The sequence below is a fragment of the Bos indicus genome, chromosome 11 (assembly GCF_029378745.1).
Source record: "Bos indicus isolate NIAB-ARS_2022 breed Sahiwal x Tharparkar chromosome 11, NIAB-ARS_B.indTharparkar_mat_pri_1.0, whole genome shotgun sequence".
In the NCBI taxonomy this organism is placed as follows: domain Eukaryota; kingdom Metazoa; phylum Chordata; class Mammalia; order Artiodactyla; family Bovidae; genus Bos; species Bos indicus.
In genome coordinates, this window is record NC_091770.1 from 38472469 (window position 1) to 38484329 (window position 11861).

Below are 11861 nucleotides of genomic sequence, written 5' to 3' on the forward strand. Positions count from 1 at the left end.
TAGAATGGTCAGAAATCAAAACTGAAGTCCGAGGCTCCCCCTCTTGGCCCGTGGTCCTCTGTAGGCAGGCAGGATTGTCCTTGTCCTCTAAGGCAAGGCTTCCCAGGTCTTGTCCTAGGACCTGTGGTACCCATTTGCCGTGCAACTACCCTGCTCCATCCCTGACCCTCGGGATTAGAATCTCCTGGGCAGGGAACTAGAAATCTTTGTAACAAACTTGCTGATGTCAGTTTCCCCATGTATTGAAATTTGAGAACCCTGGGCTTAAGGGAGTTGGAAAATATCTTAACACCAACAGGAGTCAGCTTCAGGAGGCTAAAGCTTTGGTGTTTTTTTGTGTTTTACCTGAAAACAGAATATTGCTTTCCCCTTTAAATCCTTGAATACTATCCAAAAGCTTGCTAGAATATTTATTAATCATGTCAGATAGTCTAATGACAATTTTCAACCACCATATCCCCACTGGATAAAACCAAAGAACAATGGTTCTGTATCGTCTACAGATGACTCTTAGTCACACAACTATTTGCCTTTGTCGGGATGCACTGAAATACCATGTGAATTAAATTACAGTGGGCAGGGGAGCCGGACTACAGATCTGAAATCATTAGCAACTCCTGAGAGCATTCACTTGATTTGTGTGTATTTAAATATAATCGTCAATAAAATTAGGAAACCTTTACCACCATCTGTGTTGCCATAGCAAAGTGCAGGGACAGCAAATATCTGGTCTATGTTTTTACTTCCTCCCCACCCCCACGAGCTTGCATGGCAGCTAGATATGTCTAATCAATTCTAGCAATCCTTCCTCTTAAGCCAGGATATTTATGCCTCAGAATACTGTGCCCCAGGCAGCTCTTAGCAGATGAGATGATGGACAATGAAACCTACTTGTTTCATCTGGGCTGATGAAGGGCATGGGCTTTGCATTCATGGGTTTTGGGGTTCAGATCCCAGTCTTGACACTTAGAGATTGTGAGACAACACAAGATACTTAAGATATTTAGGTACTTTTGCAGCCTCATTCTCCTCATTTGCACAAGTGGGATTATAGTTGCACCTCCCAGGATTGTTGTGAAAGTGACAGAAAGAATGTATGTAAATTGCTTAGCATGCCTAGTACATAGTGCTGCTGCTAAGTCACTTCAGTTGTGTCTGACTCTGCGACCCCATAGATGGCAGCCCACCAGGCTCCCCCGTCCCTGGGATTCTCCAGGCAAGAACACTGGAGTGGGTTGCCGTTTCCTTCTCCAATGCATGAAAGGGAAAAGTGAAAGTGAAGTCGCTCAGTCATGTCCGACTCCTAGCGATCCCATGGACTGCAGCCTACCAGGCCCCTCTGTCCATGGGATTTTCCAGGCAAGAGTACTGGAGTGGGGTGCCATTGCCTTCTCCAGTGCATAGTGAGTACTCAATAAATTTTAGGTGTTGTTATTTTTAATTTAGCTTGATGTAATGAGCACAAGGAGAAAGAGACTTGTTTTGTGGGACCACTTGAGTTGCATAGAGCAAGCATGGAGGATTGTATTAGTAGAGCACTTCCTTACTGCAGCTCTCTCTCTGAACCAAGGCCCACATTTATGGAGGGCTTAACAGTTACAGAAAGTGTTCTAAGCACTTTTTAAGGAGTAACTAATTTAATCCTCACAATAACCCAGTGAGGTAAATGTTCTTATCCCCAGTTTATAGATGCAGCACCTGAGGCATAAAGAGGTTGAGTGACTCCTAAGGGATGGAATTAAGTATGTGCTGTTGAAAATGAGGACTCAGTCAGGAGCCTCCCTGGAACTTGTGAAGATGCGAATTCTCAGGTCCTGCCCAGGACTCCCTGGATCAGAAATGCTGTGGATGGGCCTATAAATCTCTGTTTTAACAAACCCTCCAGGTGATTCTAAGGTACATCAGGCTTTTAGAATGACAATCCAGAAAGCAAGGGAGCATTGCCAGGACAAGTCAGGAGCGAGGATAGCAGTTAAAGAAGCGTATTCCTATTAAGGAAGGGTGAGTGCCATTTCAGAACTTTGATGCCTATTTGTACCTTCCAGTATTCATCCTGGAATTCGGTGTTTTTCCCCCTGCTTATGAGGAAAATTGGTTGATTTGTGCTATTGGTTGTTTTACTCTGTTACAATTCCACTAGAACAAGTAAGAAACCGCTTGTCTGTCTCAATTGTATGTGAACTAGTATGAAAGGCACCTACATCTCTTTCAAATCCATGCTCTCCTCAATTTATACCAGAAACCCGAGTTTCTGTATTTTCATTACTTGCAAAATTCAATTCAGTAGCTGCTGACCAATTCAATAACTTCTGACCATCTAGGAAGGTTTTGAACTTTATCTGCTATAAGAATTTGTAAAGGCCTTGTTGGAAATCTGAGGCATATAATAAAAATCTAAATGTGTATGGAGTCCAGTGCTAAGGCCTGCCCGGTCATTTCTTTATTGACTCGTCATAGTGGCCTTAATGTTGCAGGTACTGTCATCATTATCTCCAGCGCAGACGAGGACACTTACACGCCCTTTAACGAGGCTTACGGATCCTTAGTTTTGCAAGTACCTAACCTACAGAGTGTGTGAGCAGCAGAGCCAGCATTCAATGGAAAGAGGGAGGAAAGTCTTTCTGATTCCACCTGTGTCTGCTGCTTTCCTGCCATCTCTTCAACAGATTTGTCCCACTCTTGCAAACATAAGCTGGTAATACACAAACGCGTAGTCAGAACAAAAAATTTAAAAAGACAGAACAAATCCCATCTGGGCATTGATCTGTATCTCTGGAATTCAGCGTGGTGTTCTCTCTCATTTTGGCCATGCAGACCTTCCATGGCTTGCTTTTCGCTTCTCCGGTGCCAACCCTGTTTTTGACAATTGTTTAACGTCCTATATGCATTAAAGACTTTTTCTTTTTTAAAAACTCTTTATTGGAGTATAACTGATTTACAATGTTGTGTTAGTTTCAGGTGTACAGCAAAGTGAATCTGCTATCCATACACACATATCCACTCTCGTTTAGATTATTTTCCCGTGTAGACCATTACAGAGTATTGAGTGGAGATCCCTATGCTGCGCAGCAAGTTCTTATTAGTTATTTTATATATCGTAATGTATTTATCAGACTTTCTTTTTCTAACAACCAATTTTGGACCTTTATTCCCTGGCCGCATGTTCAGTGTTCTCTGGTCAGGCTTATGGGATGCACCTGCAGCCCACGCAGTGCATTTGTAGAGGGAGCATTGCTGAGTTCTAGCACCTGCCGGGGGAGTAACCCTTGTCAGGAGGGAGGGGGTCAAATGCCTAGCGTGATGGAAACTTACCAGCTCCCAAGGTCTTGGCAGTGGATCTGAAACTTCAGAATCTCTGCCAATCAGCTGGAGTTAAAATGCAGATTCTTAGGTTCTGCTCTCCCCTTATTCTGATTCAATAGGTCTGAGGTGGAGCTCAGGAATCTGCATTTTAATAAGCATATGACCATTCTGTATGCCTCATCTTGAGAAATAGAGGTTTGCTGGTGGTAACAGGGGTGTCTGACCATGTCATATCCAGCCTTTGAATGGCAGAGAGATTGAGGGGGGTTGTAAACCAATGTCCAAGCTGGGAGAGTGAGGCACAAGTATGGGAACCAGGGGAACAAGACAGTAATCTGCCTCCTCCCACTCTACCTCCCTTCGTCTGTCCCTTTCCCACGCCTTCTCTCCCAAAAGGCATTTCTAAAGATTCCCTGATAAGGCCACTTCATTATACACAAAACAGCTTTCAACAAAGCTATGCCAAGAGTGGGGAGTAGGGGGTCTGGAGGGCTCTCTCCAGGCCAACCTCTCTTCCACTTCATGAGGTAGGTAGCTCCTAAGGTATGTTCATAGATTCTTTGAATTTCCCTCGAGATTAGTTTCAAAATAGTCTTAATCTAAACCCCATTTTATGGGCACCCTGGTGATTCAGACAGTAAAGAATCCACCTGCAATGCAGGAGACTCGGGTTCAATCCCTGGGTCAGGAAGATCTCCTGGAGGAGGGAATGGAAATCCACTCCAGTATACTTGCCTGGAAAACTCTGTGGACAGAGGAGCTGGCGAGCTATAGTCCATGGAGTCACAAAGAGTTGGGCATGACTGAGCAACTAACACAACAACAACAACAAAAACCCATTTTAAAGATGAAGAAATTGAGGCCTAGAGAGGTGAAGAGGCTTGTGTAACCTGACGGAGGTGTAACTAGATGATTACCCTCATGTGCTCATTTTCAAGCCACTGAGATTTCCAAACTGTTCATTAAAACATCGGTGTCCAATGTGGGTTCCTTAGGTATTCTGGGGGACAAAAGGGTGAACTGTGGCTTTATAAATAAGTCTGGGAACACTGGGTACAGCCTATGTAAGCAGGTTTCTTTATGGTAGGATGTCATAGACCCTTGGATATTCTAATGCGAACTGTGAACTATCTCCAATAAAGGTAATGGAGGTAGAGTTTTCCAAACTCGTTTAATAACAGACACTGCCCCCACCCCTTGTAACATATTATCAGCCTCTAAAGGACACTACTGTAAAGAAAACGGAAAGTTGCTGTAATACTCTGTGTTGCCCTGAGAAAAGCTGCAGAGAGTCCGTAGTCACTAGAGTCTCAGGAGGCTGTGAACTCACACAGACTTCCTCTGGACCAACCAACTCTGACACCTGAACTCCACACCTGGGCTCCAGGTGGATCAGTGTGACCAGTTCTCATGAGAAGGAAGCCACAGGTCAGGAGCAGTTGTGAGCTGGTTGACAGAGTGGCTGGCAGCAGGGGTGTCAGCCTCACCGAACTTTAGAGGCAGAAGTCCAGGCCTCTGAGTTGCTTAGCTTGAAGGACAGCATTGAATGTGTCAGGGAGGCAACACTAGCTCAATGTTCAACTGAAGACACGAGGACTGCTATGGTCAAGGCTCAAGCCACAGGGGAGGCAGTACTGGGGAGTACTCCCCAGCTGCCTGCCGTTGGAGCAGACACATTACCAGGGAAATCAACAGAGCCAGTCGGTGCTGAAGCATCAGAGTCCAGTCCCCAGTTCAGAGGGCAGGAGCTGACTAGCTGGTCAAGGAGAAATTATGATGGCAACTTTGCTTTCTTTCTGACCATTTTGGAAGCTGTGTCTGTGATTTGTGGACTTTGTAGTCCATCCTTCTAAAGCTACCTACAAGCGGTCTGTGTAAATTCTGTCTTTAGGTGACCCAAAGACTTGGTAGCAAAAGTATGGAAGTGATATGGTATGGAAGTGAGGCAGGCATCAGTCTGGAAACACAGAAAGCGCAGGCCAAACCAACAGCTGTTAGATCTCTGTAATCTGGTTCTGAAGCAGATCACCCAGCAAGTGTCCCTCCCCAGAGAGGGCATGAGCTGAGCCACCGTGAAGGAGGGTTTATGCCAGCTGGACAAAGTGACTGTAGGGTTGCGTGTCCTGTAGGCACTCGACCAGGGTAAGGCTGAGCTCAGACTAACCTTTAGGGTTAACAACGGACCAAGCCTAGGAAGCTCCCATGTCTTGCTGAATAACCTTGCATTGAAAAAAAGTTGGTTCCAGATCTGATTTCATTTTAATCTTTAGTGGTTTTTTTTGGTCTGATTAAAAAATAAATATATGTCCACATTAGTGACAGGTGTCAGTATATTGTTAAGAGCAATGTCTTAGGAGATTGAGTTTGAGCCCAGAACTCACAAGCTATGTGATTTTGGGCAAGTCACTTACCATTTTCTTTTCTGTAAAATGAGAAAAATAATCACATCAGCCTCAAGTGGTTGTCATGAGGATTTAATAAGATAATGAATTAATGATATAATAACCATAGCAAGGTGCCTGGCATATAGTAAGCACTTCAGTTCAGTTCAGTTCAGTCGCTCAGTTGTGTCCGACTCTTTGTGACCCCATGAATTGCAGCATGCCAGACCTCCTTGTCCATCACCAACTCCCAGAGTTCATTCAAACTCACGTCCAACAAGTCAGTGATGCCATCCAGCCATCTCATCCTTTGTCATCCCCTTCTCCTCCTGCCCCCAATTCCTCCCAGCATCAGTCTTTTCCAATGAGTCAACTCTTCACATGAGGTGGCCAAAGTACTGGAGTTTCAGCTTTAGCATCATTCCTTCCACAGAACTCCCAGGACTGATCTCCTTTAGAATGGACTGGTTGGACCTCCTTGCAGTCCAAGGGACTCTCAAGAGTCTTCTCCAACACCACACTTCAAAAGCATCAATTCTTCGGTGCTCAGCCTTCTTCACAGTCCAACCCTCACATTCATAGATGACCACTGGAAAAGCTATAGCCTTGAGTAGATGGAACTTTGTTGCCAGAGTAATGTCTCTGCTTTTGAATATGCTATCTAGGTTGGTCATAACTTTCCTTCCAAGGAGTAAGCGTCTTTTAATTTCATGGCTGCAGTCACCATCTGCAGTGATTTTGGAGCCCCCCAAAATAAAGTCAGACACTGTTTCCCCATCTATTTGCCATGAAGTGATGGGACCGGATGCCATGATCTTTGTTTTCTGAATGTTGAGCTTAAGCCAACTGTTTCACTCTCCTCTTTCACTTTCATCAAGAGGCTTTTTAACTTCTCTTCACTTTCTGCCATAAGGGTGGTGTCATCTGCATATCTGAGGTTATTGATTAGCATATTTATGATAGTCTCATCAACCTAGATGGATGGTCTATTAATGCTTTCATATATTCCCTTTCACTCTTTTAATCATGTGTTTATGTTTTTAAATAGGTAGGCTCATATTAGACACATGTAACTTTTTGCCAGCTCTTTTCAATTACTATTCTATTCTAGGTTCTGAGTTTATATGTTATAAATGTAAGAAGACTGGCTTGGGAATAAGCAGACCTGGGTTAGAATTTAGCTTTACCACTTATATTTCCAACTGTGTGACTCTGGGAAAGCGACTTGAAATTTCTAAGACTCAGTTTCTCAGCTGAGTTGATATGATAATTGTTAACTTACAAGGCTGTTAGGAGAATTAGTAAGGTGAAAAATTAAAGGCTGAGGTTGAGACCTGGTACATAGTAATTATTTAACAATATTACAGGGACAAAAAGGACAATAATTTTTCTGAGCTTCCAGGGAATGTTTCAACTATATGTCTCCACTTACTGGAAAGTCTCTTAAAATGTCTGTGGAAAGATTGATGATTTGCTGGAACATTCATTTTCTGTATGATGAACAAGATTGTTCAGTGTTCTCTTTTTCTGTGCCCCAGCCCTCAGCCAAATTGCCTCTAAGTTTACTGATGCAGGACCTTGGGTCATAAAGTTTCTCTGAGCTTTTCCTCACATGTTTTCTCTGATCCCTGAGAAAAAGATGAAAGTACTTGCCTGAGGCAGAGGCATGATATGAGCACAGGTATCCAAAAATTGGTGCTGGGAAAATGACTTACCTACGGCTCAGCAGTGCTTAAGAATGGATCAACACCATTCCCGTTAAGAGTCAATAGTCAATAGTCCTGAAACATACTATCAGTCAGTTCAGTTCAGTTGCTCGGTCCTGTCCAACTCTTTTTGACCCCATGAATCGCACACACCATGCTAGGCCTCCCTGTCCATCACCACTCCCGGAGTTCACACAAACTCATGTCCATTGAGTCGGTGATAACATCCAACCACCTCATCCTCTGTCGTCCCCTTCTCCTCCTGCACCCAATCCCTCCTAGCATCAGAGTCTTTTCCAATGAGTCAATTCTTCGGATGAGGTGGCCAAAGTACTGGAGTTTCAGCTTCAGCATCATTCCTTCCAAAGAACATCCAGGACTGATCTCCTTTAGAATGGACTAGTTGGATGTCCTTGCAGTCCAAAGGACTCACAAGAGTCTTCTCCAACACCACAGTTCAAAAGCATCAATTCTTCGGTGCTCAGATTTCTTCACATCCAACTCTCACATCCATAGATGACCACTGGAAAAGCCATAGCCTTGATTAGACAGACCTTTGTTGGCAAAGTAATGTCTCTGCTTTTGAATATGCTATCTAGGTTGGTATAACTTTCCTTCCAAGGAGTAAGTGTCTTTTAATTTCATGGCTGTGATCACCATCTGCAGTGATTTTGAAGCCTAAAAAAATAAAGTCTGACACTGTTTACACTGTTTCCCCATCTATTTCCCATGAAGTGATGGGACCGGATGCCATGATCTTTGTTTTCTGAATGTTGAGCTTTAAGCCAACTTTTTCACTCTCTACTTTCACTTTCATCAAGAGGCTCTTTAGATCCTCTTCACTTTCTGCCATAAGGGTGGTGTCATCTGCATATCTGAGGCTATTGATATTTCTCCCGCAATCTTGATTCCAGCTTGTGCTTCTTCCAGTCCAGCGTTTCTCATGATGTACTCTGAATATAAGTTAAATAAGCAGGGTGACAATATACAGCCTTGACGTACTCCTATTCCTATTCGGAACCAGTCTGTTGTTCCATGTCCAGTTCTAACTGTTGCCACCTGACCTGCTTATAGGTTTCTCAAGAGGCAGGTCAGGTGGTCTGGTATTCCCATCTCTTTCAGAATTTTCCACAGTTTATTGTGATCCACACAGTCAAAGGCTTTGGCATAGTCAATAAAGCAGAATTAGATGTTTTTTCTGGAACTCTCTTGCTTTTTGATGATCCAACAGATGTTGGCAATTTGATCTCTGGTTCCTCTGCCTTTTCTAAAACCAGCTTGAACATCTGGGAGTTCACGGTTCACGTATTACTGAAGCCTGGCTTGGAGAATTTTGAGCATTACTTAACTAGTGTGTGAGATGAGTGCAATTGTGTGGTAGTTTGAGCATTCTTTGGCATTGCCTTTCTTTGGGATTGGAATGAAAAGTGACCTTTTCCAGTCCTGTGGCCACTGCTGAGTTTTCCAAATGTGCTGGCATATTGAGTGCAGCACTTTCACAGCATCATCTTTCAGGATTTGAAATAGCTCAACTGGAATTCCATCACCTCCACTAGCTTTGTTGTACTGTTGCTTTCTAGGGCCCAGTTGACTTAACATTCCAGGATATCTGGCTCTAGGTGAGTGATCACACCATTGTGATTATCTTGGTCATGAAGATCTTTTTTGTACAGTTTTTCTGTGTATTCTTGCCACCTCTTCTTAATATCTTCTGCTTCTGTTAGGTCCATACATTTCTGTCCTTTATCGAACCCATCTTTGCATGAAATATTCCCTTGGTATCTCTAATTTTCTTGAAGATATTTCTAGTCTTTCCCATTTGGACCACGCAAAAGTGTGGCTGAAAGGAGATACCCCTTGCCCGAGGTCAGGGGCAGCAGCCTAGAGGAGCAACCCCACGTCCAAGCAGCAGCCGCTGCATGGGAGGGCCGAGACGAGCTACTCCACATTCAAGGTCAGGAGGGGTGGCCGTGAGGAGATACCCCTCGTCCAAGGTAAGGAGCAGCAGCTGCACTTTGCTGGAGCAGCTGTGAAGAGATACCCCACGTCCAAGGTAAGACAAAAAGATGGTAGGTGTTGCGAGAGGGCATCAGAGGGCAGACACACTGAAACCATACTCACAGAAAACTAGTCAATCTAATCACACGGACCACAGCCTTGTCTAACTCAGTGAAACTAAGCCATGCCCTGTGGAGCCACCCAAGACAGTAGGGTCATAGTGGAAAGGTCTGACAGAATGTGGTCCACTGGAAAAGGGAATGGCAAACCACTTCAGTATTCTTGCCTTGAGAACCCCTGAACAGTATAAAAAGGCAAAATGATAGGATACTGAAAGAGGAACTCCCCAGGTCTGTAGGTGCCCAATATGCTACTGGAGATCAGTGGAGAAATAACTCCAGAAAGAATGAAGGGATGGAGCCAAAGCAAAAATAATACCCAGTTGTGGATGTGACTGGTGATGGAAGCAAGGTCCGATGCTGTAAAGAGCAATATTGCATAGGAACCTGGAATGTTAGGTCCATGAATCAAGGCAAATTGGAAGTGGTCAAACAGGAGATGGCAAGAGTGAACGCTGACATTCTAGGAATCAGCAAACTAAGATGGGCTGGAATGGGTGAATTCAACTCAGATGAACATTATATCTACTACTGTGGGCAAAAATCCCTTAGAAGAAATGGAGTAGACATCATAGTCAACGAAAAAGTCCAAAATGCAGTACTTGGATGCAATCTAAGAAACATAATGATCTCTGTTCATTTCCAAGGCAAACCATTCAATATCACAGTAATCCAAGCCTATGCCCCAACCAGTAATGCTGAAGCTGAAGTTGAATGGCTCTATGAAGACCAAAAGACCTTTTAGAACTAACACCCAAAAAAGCTGTCCTTTTAATTATAGGGGACTGGAATGCAAAAGTAGGAAGCCAAGAAATACGTGGAGTAACAGGCAAATTTGGCCTTGGAGTATGGAATGAAGCAGGGCAAAGGCTAATAGAGTTTGGCCAAGAGAACTCACTGGTCATAGCAAACACCTTTGTCCAACAACACAAGAGAAGACTCTACACATGGACATCACCAGATGGTCAACACCGAAATCAGATTGATTATATTCTTTGCAGCCAAATGTGGAGAAGCTCTATACAGTCAGCAAAAACAAGACCAGGAGCTGACTGTGGCTCAGATTATGAACTCCTTATTGCCAAATTCAGACTTAAATTGAAGAAAGTAGGGAAAACCACTAGACCATTCAGGTATGACCTAAATCAAATCCCTTATGATTATACAGTGAATGTGAGAAATAGATTTAAGGGACTAGATCTGATAGAGTGCCTGGTGAACTATGGATGGAGGTTTGTGGTACAGGAGACAGGATCAAGACCATCTCCCTGGAAAAGAAATGCAAAAAAGCAAAATGGCTGTCTGGGTGGCCTTACGAATAGCTGTAAAAAGAAGAGAAGTGAAAAGCAAAGGAGAAAAGGAAAGATATAAGCATCTGAATGCAGAGTTCCAAAGAATAGCAAGGAGAGATAAGAAAGCCTTCCTCAGCAATCAATGCAAAGAAATAGAGGAACCACACTATAGTGACATCTAAATATCATCTTTAGTTTACTAATTTTATGTTTGAGTTTTTAATTATTTAATAAGCAATATACAGGTCATATAGTTCATTTTATACTGTGTCTGATCTCATCCATCCTTTTTGATGTGCAAATAAAGTCTTGAGTCAAATAAACCCGTAGAGGGAAAAAAAAAAATATATATATATATGTAATGTAAAAGCAACCCTACAAAATGGACTTTAAAAAGACAACATGAATGGACCTAGAGGGTATTATGCTAAGTGAAGTTAGTCGGAGAAAGACAAATGCTGTGTAATTTTACTTATATGTGGAATCTAAAATCAAAAGTCGGAGAAGGCAATGGCAACCCATTCCGGTACTCTTGCCTGGAAAATCCCATGGACGGAGGAGCCTGGTAGGCTACAGTCCATGGGGTCGCTAAGAGTCAGAAACGACTGAGCGACTTCACTTTCACTTTTCACTTTCATGCATTGGAGAAGGAAATGGCAATCCACTCCAGTGTTCTTGCCTGGAGAATCCCAGGGATGGTGGAGCCTGGTGGGCTGCCGTCTATGGGGCCGCGCAGAGTTGGACACAACTGAAGCGACTTAGCAGCAGCAAAATCAAAACTAATGAGCATATGTAACAAAAGAGAAACAGTTACAGAAGCAGAGGACAAAGAGGTGGTTGACAGAGGAAAGGAGACTTGGGGAGGAAAGAAATAGATGAGAGAGATTAAGGGGTACAAACTTCTAGTTGCAAAATAAATGAGTTATGGGTATGAAATGTATGGCATGGGGGATATGTCAATAAGTAAAATTTTTGTATGGTGACATATCATTAGACTTGTCATGGTCAATTTGAAATGTATAGAAACCTGTAATGAACTAACATTATAGGAATTAACATAGT